The sequence below is a fragment of the Microcebus murinus genome, chromosome 14 (assembly GCF_040939455.1).
Source record: "Microcebus murinus isolate Inina chromosome 14, M.murinus_Inina_mat1.0, whole genome shotgun sequence".
In the NCBI taxonomy this organism is placed as follows: Eukaryota; Metazoa; Chordata; class Mammalia; order Primates; family Cheirogaleidae; genus Microcebus; species Microcebus murinus.
Genome location: NC_134117.1, coordinates 10,277,144 through 10,294,082, shown reverse-complemented (window position 1 = coordinate 10,294,082; position 16,939 = coordinate 10,277,144). Strand labels below are relative to the sequence as shown.

At 40.6% G+C, this 16,939-nt stretch overlaps 1 protein-coding gene across 2 annotated transcripts in view; it reads left to right on the top strand.

Moving 5' to 3' along the window:
- The window catches only part of SEC23IP (SEC23 interacting protein), a 46,809-nt gene extending 39,383 nt beyond the window's left edge, over window positions 1–7,426 (top strand). For both annotated transcript variants that reach the window (XM_020280725.2, XM_012739175.3), the window contains exon 19: window positions 7,049–7,426. The gene's annotated coding sequence lies outside the window, so the exon portion shown is untranslated. The remainder of the gene's footprint in view (window positions 1–7,048) is intronic.
- Window positions 7,427–16,939: the final 9,513 nt, after the last annotated feature.

Below are 16,939 nucleotides of genomic sequence, written 5' to 3'. Positions count from 1 at the left end.
CTATGTTGCTCAAGCTGGTCTCAAATTCCTGGTCTCGGGTGATCCTACTGCCCTGGCCTCCCAAAGTGTTAGGATTACAGGCATGAGCCACCACCCCTGGACTGTTTTCTTTTTTTTTTTTTTTTTTAATTCAGAATAGTGTCAGGACTTGGTTTGCAATTTACATTTCTGACTTGTTACACTCTTTCTAAAACTGTATAGAATTCAAGTTCTTTTATTTTCTTTTTAAAACAGATTCCCAGGAATATCAGCTAGAAATTTCTTTGGCTGTAGGTGACAGAACCCTATTCACAATACTTTAAACAAATAGAGGTTTATTTTTCTTCTGTAACAGGAAGGGTTTTTCTGTTGAATGATACCACCAGACACCCAGACTACTTGCATCTTTCCACTTGAATGTTGACTCTTGCTGCCTTATAGTTATAAGATTCTATCATAGTTCCTGATATCATATTTACATTCACAACATGAATAAGGTAGAGAGAGGGTAGGATTGGTCATATCTATCCCTTTTAATTAGAAAGCAAAAGCATTTCTAAAAATTCCTTCATACATATTGACTAGGCCTATGTCACATGTCAGCCTTTCACCCTAGTCTGTGTGTATGGAAGCTTGCAAAAGTGATGTTTTAAGCATTCCCAGTCTTTCTAGAGGGAAGGAATAGAGAAGGGGTTAAATCTGTACTGGGTGAGCCAACCTGTAAATCTGCCAGGCCCTATATTTCTAAGTGTCCTCCTGAGACACTAGATACTTATTTTTCGGCACTAGATTATGCATCGCTTTAAAAAATAGGTCATGTGTTTTTTAAAAAGTTAGAAATCGTAAAGCCTTTGAAAGAGTGAAATATAATATGTTGAGCTCTAAATTGCTGAAATCAAAGGTAGTTCCTAGTGTTTTTGGTTTTCTAATGGTGAATGATAAATGAAGATTCCTTCAGCCTTCACCTTCTCATTTTAGAGTGGTAACCAATTTTAATAGTTTCCTTAAAGAAATTTTTCTGTATGTCCAAGCAAATATGCATGCATTTTAAAATCCCTTAAAACAATGACATTTCATTCATTGTATTATTTTGCAACTGGATGTTTTTAATCAGGCAGACAGCTTGCACAGCGTTCCGAACATATTAGTGTGTGTAGGTCTTTTTCATTCTCTTTAATGATTACATCCCATCTTATTTAGCTAGTTTTTGTTAATGAACATTGAGGTCATCTTTAGTGTTTTTTATGCTGTATATTAGGTAGTCTTGGTTAACAGAGTAAGTGAAAGCTCTAAGAAACCATTTCGTAATCATACTGTATATCAGTTCTCACCATTTCCCATATTATAATATTAAAATAAACAGAGTATAATGTCAGAATCTATCACAGTCCAGATTTTCAATTATAAAATAGTCATTCAGTTGGTTGACAAATATTTATTCAATACCTGCTATCTGTCAGGCACCAGTTTTCATGCTGGGGTAAGCAGTAAACAAGATTTCATTCTCACTCTCAAGGAACTTTCATTCTACTGGGACGAGATCGACAGTAACCTGTAGTCTAATACATAAGCAAATTTCAAATATGGACAGCATCTGCGGAGAAGATGAAATTGGAAGATGTGGTGGGAACGACTGGGTTGCTTCCAGGAAAGGTCTTGCTGAGTCTGCCATTTGAGTTGAAATTTGGTGAGAAGGAGGTGGCACGGGGCAAGAACACTCCCAGCAGAAGGGAGAGCAGCTGTAGGGGTGCTGAGACGGGAACAGACGTGTAGTGTCTGAGGGACAGGGTGCAGACCAGCATGGCTGGAGGGTAATAAATGAAGCGGAGAGCGGAGTGAGACAAGTCAGGGGTAGGTGCACCTGATGGGGAGGAGGGGTCTGGCCTGAGTGTAGTGAAGATGTTGGAGGTTTTAAGAAGAGGAGTGACATGAGTTGGTTTGTGCTTTAGAAAAGTGGTCTGGGTTCTGGGTGGAGGATACACTGTTAGTGGGGCAAGGATGGAGGCAGGGACTATAGTTAAGAGGCTGGTGACAACTCTGGCCAGGGCTCTGGTGGCAGGGGTGGTAAGAGGTGATGGAATGCAGATCTGTTTTGGGGGTTGAGTTTTTTATGACTTACTGATGAAGTCATTGAGGGGTGTGAGAGAAAGAAGAGTTAAGTATGACTCTTAGGATTTTGATGTGACCTTTTTCTGGGAAGACTTGTGGAGCAGCAGGTTTTTGTGGGGTAGTGTGAAGGATGGGGAATCAGTAGTTTTGTTTTGTCAAGTCAGTGGTTGATGTTGGTCTAAAGCTCAGAGCTTTAGAATCATCAGGACATACTTGCCATTTGAAGCCACTGGCTGGCTTAGATCACCTAGAAGGAGTGTGTAGGTGAAGGAGAGAAGGAGTGTGGGGGAGAAGGAGCCAGTGAAGTAAAAGAAAATCCAGGGACTTGGTGATCTCAGGGAAGCTGAGGGAAGATTGCTTCAGGGAAAGAGTGTCCAGCCATGGCAGATGCTGCTGAGGGGTGAAGCAAGAGGGGGGGGGGGTCCAAGAACCGGCCATTGGCTCCAGGAAGACATAGGGCATTTTTGGTGATCTTGACCAAAGCTGTGATAATGTCATAACAAGGTCAGAGTGGTTGAGGAGTGGTAAGAGATCAGAGATAACAGAGATAAGGCGGGGGGGGGGGGCGCGGGGGGGAGGATTTTATGATACTAAAGTGTGTGTATTTGCCAGTAGAATGATCCCATATTTGGGGGAGAACTTGATAAGGCAGGAGTGAAAGGGGATAATTGTTGGAGGAAATCTTTGCCCACTCATCAGGCAGGGGCCGGGGTAAGCTGGAGAGCTTAGCCTTAAGGGGAACGTGGAGCCAGGCTTGGTGGTTCCTGTGGTCCCAGCTACTTGGGAGGCTGAGGAGGGAAGATTGCTTGAATGCAGGAGTTTGAGGCCAGCCTGGGCATATAGTGAGACCCTGTTTCTAAAAAAAAAAAAAAATAAGCAAATAAAAATAAGGGTAAAAAAAGTAAGAGGAGTGAGGAAGTGTCCTTCTTTGTTCTGGAGAAATGCAAAGGATGTGGGTACAGATGGGTGGTAGAATCAGTGGTGGGAAGAGTTCTCTGTTTCTGTAGCTTTCTCTGAAGTGTGCAGGAAGGTTATCCATTGAGAGTAAGGTCAGCAGTAGAGGGCTGGTGGGAGATTGAGGAGAGTGAGGAGCAGAATGGTACTCAAGTGTGGGAAAAGGGTACATGTCAGCACAGTGTAGGATTGTGTTGTAGGCTTGAATGCCTGTTTGCTATTTTGGTTCTGAGTTTGAAGCGAGTTGAGTTAGGGCAGTTGCCTGACTTTTCTTTAGCCATGTTCTGCTCTTGGGTGAGGTTCAGAGTAAGCAGATATTTGTGTTTACCAGGGATAGGGTTTTGCCAGGTGAATGAGATGGGAAGAAAAAGGCAAGAGAGCTAAGGGGTGATAGAGATTGAAAAAAGTAAGTGACAGCAGTAGGATGAGGTTGGGGAATCGCAGGGGAAGGCATCCCCTAGTCAGTGACACGACGATTAGGATGGAGGCTGTGGCCAGAGAACGGAGCCTTGGAGTGGGGTTGCTAGGGCAGTGCAGGCCGTGGCTGTGTGGCAGGACCTTGGAGGCACTGCACTCCGAAACAAACACACTGTGTACTAAAGAGCAATAAACTAAGAGTGTCTCATACAGGAACCCAAGAAAATGCAGAAAAAACAGTAGCAGCAGAAGCCACCTGTATCTTCTAAGTCTGTTTTATATTGTTTGCTATCTTGTAGCCAGTTTATTCCATTTAAGCATTGTTCCATATCCATCCATTGATCCAGTGTTTCATGATGGTGAACACCTTACCTAAGTGCCGGGTACTGTTTCAGGCCCTGGGTTCACAGTAGTGGACCAAAGTCTCTGCCCTCCAGGATCTTACTTCCTTTGAGGAAGGCAGGCAGTACAGAAGCAATTATGTGCCAGAGGGAAATGCAGGGCAGAAGGGTAAGGAGGAAAGGAGAGCGTTTGGGATGGGAGCAAGTTGGGTTATGTGAGATGGCTGCCTTACTGGTAGTGTTGTGTGAGCAGGCGGCGATCTGAGAAGGATTATTTCAGCCTGAGAGAAGAACATATATTTGAACTTGGGAGCCACCTCATTCTTTTTAATGTATTCCGTTGACTGTTACACCATAATTTGCTTAACCAGTCACCTACTGATGGGCATTTAGGTTATTCCAATCTTTTGTTAGTATGAACAGTGTTTCAATGATACATATATTTTAATAGTTGCATGGCATTCCATTTTATAGTTCTTTTATTTATTAAAATACTTAATTTATCCCTCATGTATTAGGTGATTTCCAGATTTTCACCATTATAAATAACTGACATACTTTTTGTCCATCTTTGACTGTTTGCTTGGGATAAATTCCTAGTAGAAGCATTGTTAGCTCTAAGAATATTGCACATTTTGAAAGGCATTTTTGTCCCTGCTTTTTGCTAAATTAATTGCATTCTAGAAAGGTTGCCCAGTTTTCATTATCTACCATCAATATATAAGTGCAAGTATTCCTATACCCTTGCCAACACTGGGTTTTACTGTTACTTACAATTTTGCCAGTTTGATAGCCAGAAATTGTTTCTTTTGTCATTTGTATTTACATTTCTGTTACTGGTGAAGTCGAGCACTTCTGGTGTATTTAAACTGGCTGATTATATTTTTGTCAATTGACTGTTCTTGACCTTTGTGCATTCTTCTGGAGGTGTGGGGTAGGGTACTTTTGTTTCTTACTGATTTGTAATTATGGCATATAAGGATATTAACCTTTTGTCATTGTAATTTTTTTTCCCAGTTTGACATTAGCCTTTTATTTTTGCATATGCTTTGGATATTTTTGAGGAGAGGAAGCATGCTTTAAAAATATATAGGGCAGCCTTTTAAGATTAATTATTTTTTAGATATTTACATTTATTTTCCTTTAGTTCTTAAAAGTTTTTTATTTGACTTTGTAATTTAGAAGAGTATGGTATAGAGAGCGATTTAGCTTTTTTCTTATGTAGTTAATTGTTTTTGCTTGTGCCACATATTGAATAATGTGACCTTTTGTCTTTGGCTTGATATTTTTTATCATATGCAAACTATTTTACAGTTGTTTGACATTTTCATCATATGCCTAATATTTGTTTTTCAGGCTTTCTCATATTTATTTCATTGAATTTTTTTTTTTTTTTTTTTTGAGACAGAGTCTCGCTTTGTTGCCCAGGCTAGAGTGAGTGCCGTGGTGTCAGCCTAGCTCACAGCAACCTCAAACTCCTGGGCTCAAGTGATCCTTCTGCCTCAGCCTCCCGGGTAGCTGGGACTACAGGCATGCGCCACCATGCCCGGCTAATTTTTTTTTATATATATATCAGTTGGCCAATTAATTTCTTTCTATTTATAGTAGAGACGGGGTCTCGCTCTTGCTCAGGCTGGTTTTGAACTCCTGACCTTGAGCAATCCGCCCGCCTCTGCCTCCCAAGAGCTAGGATTACAGGCGTGAGCCACAGCGCCCGGCCTATTTCATTGATTTTAAGTAACCATATTTTTTGCATTTTATCATCTTCAAATTTGAAATGTGTCTTAAAATCAGTTGTTGCCTGGATGAAAGGACACGTATTTTCTTCTGCCAGTCACTGGGCAGGGATTACCAATCTGAGTCTGCTTAAGCTAATTTCCCTGCTTGAGATTTTCTTGGACTGTGCTGGTAGTGTGAATTCAGTGTACAAAATTTGCAGGTGGGGTAGGGTAGGAGTACGAGTTCACATATCAAGGAATTATTTTTCTCTCTTGCCATTGTCAAGGAAGAGGTGCAGGCTTCTTTGCCATCTCTTCTGCATGGCAGATGGTTTTATTTAACCCTCCATCAAGGCTGTAGCCATTTGATATCACACTTTTTGTGAGGTTCTCTGTCTCCTTTGAGACTCCCTTTCCTGGCCATCTTTGTTTTTCATGGTACATAAAACAATGGTGTATCTTACAAGTGACGGTGTCTTAGATTGGGTGAAATATAGTGTTTTAATAATTGTAACTTTATACTTTTTAATATCTGGCAATACAAATTCTCATTATCCAAAATGAATTTTGAAATTAAGTTCCCCTGACACTTTCTTCCTAACAAAACAAAGCAAAACAAACAAAACATAAACAATAATAATAGTAGGATTTTGCTATTGCCTAATGTGAAAGACTCAGTAAGAACCTTTTATTTCACATATAGTATTAATTTGTTCACTGTAATTGTTTTATTTCTTCTTATACTTGGCTGTAAAATTTAGGCAAGAATTTGGGTTCCTAATACTATACTAATACCATAAAATAATTCATTTAAAATATTAACAATCCTTCTCTGTGTGGTTCATTCAAGCATTAGTTTTGCTAAATAGTTGTTTTATGTTTCCATCTGTTTAGTCCTTTTTAGAATTTTTGTTTAAAAAGCTTGAAATTAACTGATAGATAACTAACTTTCAATTTTATTTTACTTTCTATACTCACTTTGTTATGAAGATTATCATGCTAGTTAATGTTACTGAATGCTCTATGCACAGTCTCATCCCTTTGGAAGGCCTGAGGACTTGTGCTCATAGGCTGTATTCCTTGGAGGCGGTTGGCAGTTTTTGTTTTGTCTCATTTTGTTTTGTTTTGGAGACAGTCTCACTCTGTCACCCTGGGTAGACCTGCAGTGGAATAATTGTAGCTCACTGCAACCTCAAACTCCTGGGCTCAAGCGATCCTCTTGTCTCAGCCTCCAAGCTGAGGCTTGCACCATCACACCCGGCTAATTTTTCTATTTTTTAGTAGAGATAGAGTCTCGCTGTTGCTCAGGCTGGTCTTGAGCTCCTTAGCTCAAGCAGTCCTCCCACTTCGACCTCCCGGAGTGCTAGAATCACAGGTATGAGCCACTGGGCCTGACTGGCAGTATTTGTTTAGTAAAGTTGAGCACTTAACTTTGTGTTCTTTTACTTCAGAAAGGGACAACAGTACATTATTGTATTATGACTGCAAGTCTGTAAAGTTTACTAAGGATTCTTTTTTTTTCTTTTTAAGACTTTGTCTTCACAGAAAGTTCCAGTATGACTTACATTGCTGGGAAAATCCTCAGAAGACATTCCCAGTTTGCTCCTGTGATGGATGACAGAAAAGCAATTCATTGACAGTTGTTCAGAAATAATCCTCAGATGCAGGGATTCATTTAAGACAATACACAGAACCAAAAGACAATGAAAAAAATCAGTACTACATTTGGACAGTATAGATGAAAAATGAATTATAAAAATGATGCAATGAAAAATTCCTCAGAACAGTTTAGTCGTATAGTTGTTAAAGTTATGTGTAATATCAACGAAGAAATATTTGTAGCATGCAAATGGTTATTTCTTAAAAAACTATTGTCAATGGGTTATTAAACTTGCATTTTTCTTTTTATTAATGCATTATGTTCTTTTTATTCAAGTGTGGCCTTCTTGAGAAACTATAGTAATATGATTTTTAAGAAATGTATGTTCTACTTTAAATGTGAATTATAGTTCTGAGCTGCCTTAATGCAGGGTCATTTGTATTTGTTAAGAGGAAGTAACCAAGATCACTTATATTTTAGGTGGAATCAGATTTTATAAAGTCTTTCAACTATTGCTGAGAGGCTCCTTATGGAAGGAAGTGAAATGCACCTTATTTTACAAAAGTCGTACAGAGAGCTCTCCTGCCATGTCCATCTCCAGTAGGAGAGGGGAGCACAGGAGAGATTTTTCATTTTCCCATTCAAGGTAGCTGTGCAATTGCCTTGTTGCTGAAGTTCCAATTAATGTGAGAACCAAAGTAGAGTTTTTTTCCTTTCTTTTTTTTTTTGGTTTGTATTAATTTCACTTATATACCAAAGTGTTTCAAAATAGGAAATGTATTATTGATTCTAGGCTATAAGGCTACTTCATGAAAAGACTGCTCTATAATATTTCACTTTGTTTTACTATAAATTCAAATTATCTAAATATTTTCCTAATACTACATGAGAATGCTGATTTTCTTCTTTTGTTATATAGTAGAAACATTTTACATTGTTTACATAGTTCTCATGGAACATGGAATTTTTTGAAAGTGACATGATACACATTTTTGTGTATGTATTCTAATTAGTGTGAATAAAGCAGTAACATCAATGCATTTTTTAAGAAGCAAACTTCTGTATTTCTCTTGTCTTTCTTAAAAGTATTCCTGTGAGTTCAGTGTTTATTCCCTTTTCATTGTTAATACCCACTAAATAGTTAATTCATAACCTCAGCATTTACTCCTAATAATAGAATTAGAACAGCAAAGTTTTAGTGCTGTAGTTGACCCCAGACAGCATGTACTTCAATCACTACATTCTACAGCTGAGGACAAGACACTAATGCCTTTTCCAGGCTGGTTAGTGGCAGATCTGGACTGGAATATGGTTTCCCTGATTCCTTTTCAGCCTTCATTTCTCTGCACCATGACTACTGCTTTTTCTTAATTTTCACTTAACTTCACAATACTGATGAAATAAAGAAAAATGAAGGTCATTTATGTATACATTAATAAAATCCAATTTGATTTTTCAACTTACAACTGGTCTTGATTGTATCATTCAACCTGTGACTTTTGAGTAATGGGCAGAGGAGAAGAAGGGATACTTGGGCTAGTGTCTGCAGAAATGTGTGGCAGCAGAGTGTCAGGACTCTTGCCTTTTCATTTTATTTGAGGAAACAAAAAATAGAATTTTTTCATGACTCTGCCAATGCACATATATCTATATCACTGTTAAATCTCTTAAAAAACAAAAAAATAGTAGGTCCCCTGAGGGCAGTCTATATTTATTAACATATTGTTCATTATTATAACCACTGTACCTAGCACAGTCTTGCCACATAGTAAGGCACTTTCCAATATTTGTAAGTGAATTTTTACAATCAAAAACTTAATTAAAAAAAAAAAACAAAAAAAACTTAATTTAATACTTGGAAGACCAGTCCAGATTTAATTGAGTACTTGGAAGACCAGTCCAGGTCAGTGGTTAGCAAACTTTTAAAAAGCAGCAGAACCCTTTCTCTAATGAAAACTTTTGCCAGATTTCAGTCTATAAACCAGGTGAGAGTATAGCTACCGAGTGAAGCTTGACCTTCCCCTTTTCCTCAGGAAAAGCTCATGCCCTGGGAACCTCCGTCCCATCCCCAGGTCTGGATTAATGCCTTCATTTTCCCGAGACGAGCAAAGTCAAGTCTCTAGTCATTCTGAAAGCATTTGATGTGTAGAGTTGGGCACAAAAAAAGCATCAGCGTTTGAAATTGAAAGTAAAGGAGTCATAATACTGATGAGGATGACCCAGGCCTGGTCTGTTCTGGACTGTTCTGTGATGTGGTATATAACAAGAGGAAACTGCTTCCCAAGTCTGACAGACACATGTGCTTCTTGTATCCAACCAGACAAGGGTGTTTTCTCAAAACCAGTATGATTATAAGGAAACCGCAGATGATAGTGATTTCTGAGGTAAGTATGTTATTGGGAAGGTGTGATCTGTATAGAGCCTTGAAAATGAGAAGGAGTAAATACTACTGTCTTGGCAGAGATGATATATATTTGAAATAGTAACTCGTAACATTTGGTCTGACTATGAGAGAAGTACTGGAGATAGGATTATCCCAGGAAATCCAGGATGATTGGCCTTGGTATTTGTATTACCATTGTTTCAGGTTTTTGTGACTTGAGGCATCAGACTATCTTAGTGCTGTACCTTAGTGTTGACCAACCAACTTTCTGGTGGCAACTTGGTTGCCCATGTGAATTTTGCCATCTGGGAAGAAGGTAAATTGAACTGTAGCAGCTGTTTTGGTTTTCCTCCAAGTTTTAGTTCCCATTGTAACTTAACCATTTTGGTACCAGCATCGATTATAGTCGATAGCCACAGATGAACACGCGCAGCGACTTTAGCTGACAGCTGTGATATGACTGTTCTAATTTTTCATTTATCAAAATAAAATTGTAATGAAAACATATATGTACATGTTACCTATTCTGATGTACATGGTAAGTAAAGCTGCCTGTAAAGTAAAACAAGCTTTCAGTGCTTTAAAGCTTTCCTCATCACACAAGAGCAAAACGGATTCATCGTCAATGCACAGCACAGACTACCGTGCGGATTTTGAGTGCCGGCTGTGGGCTAGGTTTCGCGGCCGGTGAGTGCAGTACTGAAGTGGTTAATAAATTGGCATTCTGGCTTAGTATGAGTCAGTTCCCCAGGGCTGGGTCTTCTGAGGGGAGTTGATAGAGTTCAGGTCCTTTATGAGCTGAGGCGCTGATGTGTTCCTGCTGTTGACCATCTCCCTGTAATGTACAGGATGGATTGCACCTGACTTGTCTTCATATGCCTATAATCCTTTCAACAGGTTCTCAGTCTTACTCTGATATTTCACCTCTTAATTGAGCTTACCAAAAACTTAATAGCCTAATAAAGAGCTCTAGTGTCCTGTGTTTGTGTCCAAGCTCTACCTCTTAGCTGGGAATCCTTGTGCAAGACCTTCTCCCCTAACCTCTCAGCAAAGCGCTTCTTGTTTTGCTTTTGCTTAGTTTTCTCTATCTTGAAATTCCTTGACCTCATAGAGGAGTTGTGAGGATTAAATGAAAACATGAGTAAAATATGTATAACAGCACTCAGCACACACAGGTGCACAAAATGTTAGCCCATTATTACTACTATTATTGTTCTTTTACCATGCGCACTCGGGTCCGGGGAAGACCCGGGTCTTCATTCTAGGTCACTGCCACTTCCTGTCCTCTCTGGGTAGTGCTTTGGCCAGGTTTCTTACGGTTGAGTGCTGCCAGAGCGAGGCTTAGCGTCTGCTCACAGAGGCTCTGAGATGTCTGCAGGGGAGCGGGGTGTGCCAGCCGGGAGGAGGTGTGGTCATTGGAAAGGAGGGCGAGGAGTCATGGCTCTGGTTGGGCCGGGCTGGGTGGAGGAGCGGGCTGGTGGTGCTTGTTTGCCTGTCTTCATGTAGGTCACCGGGGCTCTCACGTGGCACTTTTGGATAACTTCTGCATGCCCCGATTCTCTCCTCCAAACTCATTTTGGGATAAGGATCAAGAAAACACTTTTTTCCTTCCTATATTCTGCCCTCTTTTCTTCCCGATGGTATTTTTTTTTTTTTCTGCTTTAAAAGGTTAACTCTGTTGCAGATTTTCCCAGATGTATTGGCCCCACAGAACACTGAAAAATAACTTCATGTTGTTGTTGCAACTAGCGGGAGCTTGTAAGATAATGCAGTCTCTTCATTTAGTACTTCTTTCAGCTTCAGTTCAAGTGAAATGAATTTGGGTAGTATGCATGTTTACTATTATATTTAAATTAAGCTATCACAATATATGAAACTGTATGAAGACATATGAAACAGACCAGGGGTTATCAAGGACACACGCATGAGGTAGTGGGCAAATGCATGTCGCTGGTGGGCATGCTGCAGTTCAGGGGAGAAACAGCGCCAATGCCTAGCGTGCCCCAGCAGATCTCACCCTGTGTCGTATCACCGAGGGGTTGGATGGGGTGTAGGATAGTGGCTAAGAGCACAGGCTTCAAACAGAAGTCAATGTTCAAGTCCTTGTTCCAGTGTTACTTACTCATCATGTAGTCTCGGACTAGCTACCTCACTTCTCGAAGGTTTAGTGCCCTAAAATGTACATGAAGGATCGCAGCATTACTTAGGGTTGTTATGAGATTTAAATGAGCTCATGGATGTGGAGTGTTTGAAAATATTATAGAAAATAACGGATGGGCTTATTTTTAAATCCCTCTGACCCATTTCTTCAGCTGATCGGCAGCCACATATAATATTTCTCCCTTAATAATAGCTGAAGCTCCTTCAAACTTTTTATGCCTGGTTTGCTCCAGTGGGAACTGAATGTGAAGAGAGGAGAGGACATGGTGTACATTTTATATCAGAGGAGAGAGCTTAAAAATTAATCTCTTTAAGTATGTACAAGAGTTGGTGTACCTCACCCTTCAAAGGAAGAAGTGAACATTACGTTTGAAAAGTTTCCAAAGAGCTAGAGAAGTCAGACCCTGATAGGATCAAATAAATTACCTAGATTGGGTAAAGGATTTTCACTTTATAATAAAAGTTAACTACTCTGACCCAATTTAAATTTGCTTCCTATTTCTACCTTTAAAAAAAATTGATGGATAAAATGTACCATTTTCTCTATTAGAAAATTCTTTTATAATAACTTCCATTAATGGAATCTTTTATTCCTCACTCAAGTGTGTGTTAACCTGACTACTGTTACTTCTTGGTTAGTGAATTTTTTCCTTTGTATTCATAAGAATTTTGTACATCTTCATATGAATTCATATATATTTTCTATAATTATTTACATCTAATATAATAGGTATTTTACTCCCATTTATTGTACCTTGATTGTATTCCTTCTTAGGTAAATACATATTTATATAATTTAAATTATAATTATCATATAACTAATAATATAGAAAATTGGAAAATAAAATAAATTTCACCTAATATCCAAGACAAAACCCAACTACCCTTGGCATCAACCTGTCTGATATTTTGTCTCTCCCTGGGTTAGCACTGAGGAGCATTCATAAAAAATTTTTAAAAAATAGCTAAATCTGCCTTTCATAAAGCACTCACTATGTGCCAGGCACTGGATGAAGCTGTTGCCATTGCCATGGTCTCATTCAATCTTTAGGTTCACCTGGAGAAGGCTTTGCTTTGGGCCAAGGGCATCATTTCTTTTCTTTCTTTCCTTCTTTCTTTTTGTTTCAGGTGGCAGAAATAGGATTTTAATATAAGTAAATTTGGGCACTTAAATTGGTGGCAATCTTCACTTACAAGGTAGGCTTCTGCTATATGGGAGATGACACAGAATTAATTTATGTGACAGGATGGAATTTTTGTGAGAGAAGGCCAGGCAGTCTTCTTTTTTTTTTTAATTTTTTTTTATTTCAACATATTATGGGGGTACAATATGCTAAGGTTACGTATATTGCCTTTGCCCCCCCTCCCCTCTTGGGTCAGAGCTTCAAGTGTGTCCATCCCCCAGATGGTACACATAGCACTTATTATGTATGTATATACCCATCTCCTCCACCCCTCTCCCACCTGCCCGACACCTGATAAATGTTATTCCTATATGTCCACTTAGGTGTTGATCAGTGAAACCAATTTGCTGGTGAGTACATGTGCTTATTTTTCCATTCTTGGGATACTTCACTTAGTAGAATGTGTTCCAGCTCTATCCAGGAAAATACAAGATGTGCTGTATCACCATTGTTTCTTAAAGCCGAATAGTACTCCATGGTATGCATGTAACACATTTTGTTAATCCACTCATGTATTGATAGGCACTTGGGTTGTTTCCACAACTTTGCAATTGTGAATTGTGCTGCTATAAACATTTGAGTGCAGGTGTCTTTTTTATGGAGTGTCTTTAGTTCTTTTGGATAGATGCCCAGTAATGGGATCAAATGGTAGATTCACTTGTATCGCTTTAAGGTATTTCCATATTGCTTTCCACAGAGGTTGAACTAGTTTGCAGTCCCACCAGCAATGTAGGAGTGTTCCTCTCTCTCCGCATCCACACCAGCATTTATTGTTTTGGGACTTGTTAATAAAGGCCATTCTCACTGGAGATAAGTGATATCTCATTGTGGTTTTGATTTGCATTTCCCTCATGATTAGAGATGTTGAGCATTTTTTCATATGTTTGTTGGCCATTTTTCTGTCTTGTTTTGGAAAGTTTCTGTTCAAGTCCTTTGCCCACTTTTTGATAGGGTTGTTTGATTTTTTCTTGCAGGCAGCCTTCTTTGAGGACAATTCCTGGGAGGGACTCATCTGACAGCCATCAGCAGGTGACACTTCTGGCTGCTGGGGAAGTGAGTGCTCGGTGTGAAGGGTGGACTGGGTGGAGTATCCCAGCATCCGCTCGGGAGCAGGGCTGGGAGTCCCTGCTGGAGTCTGGCTGGCAGCAGGTGGCCCCTGGACCTCCATGGGAGCAGGGAGGGTCAGGACTGGCTGGATTCGGCACCCAGTTTGGAGGCAGAGGCCAGAGGGTTTTCTGTTCGACTGGATTTGGGGCGGGAGAGAAAGAGAAAGCTCAAAGGGCTGGGGGCAAGCAAGAGCCTTAGCAGGAGGGGTCTCCTGAGGGGCTGTGGAGAAATTACGGTGGTGAGAAAGAGTGGTATGAGAAATATCGATGAAGTTTATGGATTGGATATCCATAAACCCTTTTAATATTTTTGGAGAGGCTCGAGTTAAAAAAAATGAAAAGGAATTTCATTTAAATGATTTTTGCCTGTTTGAACTGTGTTCTTCCACCCCACATGCCCGAAGCGTGGCACCTGCCCCTTTGCCGGTGATGGCTCGTGACGGACGGCTCGGGATGATTTGTGATGGCTCGGGTGTGGCCAGTGCTGTGGAGGAGAGGCAGCGGCCAGGGCGGGCGGGGTGCTTCTGGAAGGCTGCCTTGCTCCTAGGAAGGGGCGAATAGAATATTTTTCGACCTTGATCATAATCATAGTTGTTGCAACAGTCTTGATTGCTGCTGCACCCTGTGCCGAGTGCTATTCATGTTTCATCTCAGCAGCATTGTCGTCTCATTTTACAGGACAAAATTGGGAGTAGGCAAAGTCAGGAGACTTGATTAAGATCACACATCTAGTAAGAAAAATCATACATGAAGCCCTTAGGTTTGGCACCGCATAGATGCTGAGTAAATGGCATCAATCATTGTAATGCAGGGTCTTACCCAGTTCCAGGGAGGAGAGTAGGATCATTTGCCTAGATTTATGTGCTTCTGAATTCCCTTTTTGATTTTTATAGTTTTTCTATTTCCCCCTTCACCGCGCATTGGCATTTATAATTTCTTTCACCATGTCTCTCTGAGCCACGGTGTAACAGAAAGAACTTCAAAGTGTGTAGACCTGGCTTTGAATCGCAGCTGCATCGCTTACTAGCTGTGTGACCTTGGGAAAGTTACTTAACATCTCTGAGCATCCATGTCCTCCCTTGTAAAATAATAACCTCAGAGGGTCGTTTGAGGATTAAATAAAGTGCTTATTAGCACATTACCTGGAACACAGTCAGCACTCAGGAATGCTGGGCGTTATCATCAGTGTTACTGTGTAAGATTGCTCGCCCTGGCAGATCATGCGAAAGGGCCAGGTGAAGCAAGGTATGCGAGAGAGCTTTGCGAATGTTTGTTATTACGTTGTTAGAGAAACTAGACTGTAGGGAGGGGGTTGCCATACAGAAAACGAATTTATACAAGAGATGCACATGGCTGATGGGCTAGAAGTGTCATTTTCTGGGAGTTCTGGGCTGTGGATTGCTCTGGGGCCTGATAAAATCTGAGGATTTGGGGAGATACTAGGACTAAGTGAGAGGGATCCTCCCAGGGGAATGCACTGCCCGGGAGAGGCAAGCAATGGGATTTTTCTGGACCCCTCTCTCAACAAAGGCCCTCACCTGGCTGGAGTTCTGGAGTCTGGCCCATCACGAGGTGGGTCCAAAGTTCCTCAGTGCCGAGGGGAAGCAGGAGTCGTGCCCAGGGGTGAAGACGGACAGTGTCAGTGAGGGGGTCTGGGCAGGGGGACAACTGGATCCAAGCCACAGGGCCAGTCGTTGGGGGCAGTGACGTGGAACGAGGCGCTGGAGAAATTGGACTGCTCTCCTGGGAGCTGTGGCCCAGGGCGCCATTCACACAGAACACGATCCCACCAGCCTTGCCCCAGGCCTCACACAGTGGCCCTGGCATGGAAATTTCCCGAATCAGGGAACATTTTAGGGCGGTATTGTTCACACTGGAGTCTGAGCACCGTATACCAGTGGACCACTGAGCCCTCACAGGCAATCTGGATTTTGTGTTTTCATTTTGATGATGCTCCTTAGAAAACAAACACACACAAACAAAGCAAAAAAAATCCCACAGAAACAGAACCCTCCCATTCCCCCACGTACAATGTCTCCCTGTTGAAGCTACAAGCCAATCACGTCTCTTTTCCTTTTGGCTTTATAATCCAGAATGTCCTTCCCATATTCTGTCCTCTCTAGATAAAACCTGGCATCAGCTGGTGTCCTGGGTGGGTTCTAAAATGGTGGAACATAAAAGCCTTTGGATTTAGACCGATTTGCTTTCAAATCTTGACTCTGGACAATTTTCTTAATCTCCCTTTTATATTAAGTTTTTTTGTTGTTACAAAAATAATTGTTATAAAAATTCAAACGGTATGGAGATATGCCAGATTAAAAAGTGAACTTTCTCACTTTCTTGTCCTAATCCCTCTCCTATTCATATTAATATTTCTTCAATAGATTTTTATAACCCTTTTCTAGTATTTTGTAGTTTTGGTTGCTGGGAATGAGATTTCTTTTAAAACAATTTCAAATTGGTTATTGTTAGCGCTAAGCAAGTATTGATTACTTCTCATGTATTGCACGTCCGGCTGCCTCACTCCCTGCTCCGATTAGTGCTAATGGTTTTCAGCTGTTTGCTTGGGTGGTTGAACATCAGTTTTCTCATCTGTAAAGTACAGACGGTGTAGACCTTGCAGAGCTTGAATGAGGATCAGATGAGATGAAGTAAGGAGCTCAGCTTAGTGCCTTGCTCAGTGTGGCCTTGATTAGCATGGACTTGCATTTTTACCGGTATCATCCTCATGATGAGATCTTTTCTGTGCACCTCTCTTTGCGGATTGTAGAGAAGTGGATCATGGAGATAAACAATTTGCTCAGAAAGGCTCTGCATACAGCTTCTTCTACAGAAAGACTGACATCAACCAAGGGGCTGCCAACATTTGTTTTTGTTATGCTCTTAAAAATTTATTTTTTTTGAAACAGAGTCTCTGTAACCCTGGGTAGAGTGTAGTGGCATCATCGTAGCTCACGACAACCTCAAACTCCTGGGCTCAAGTGATCC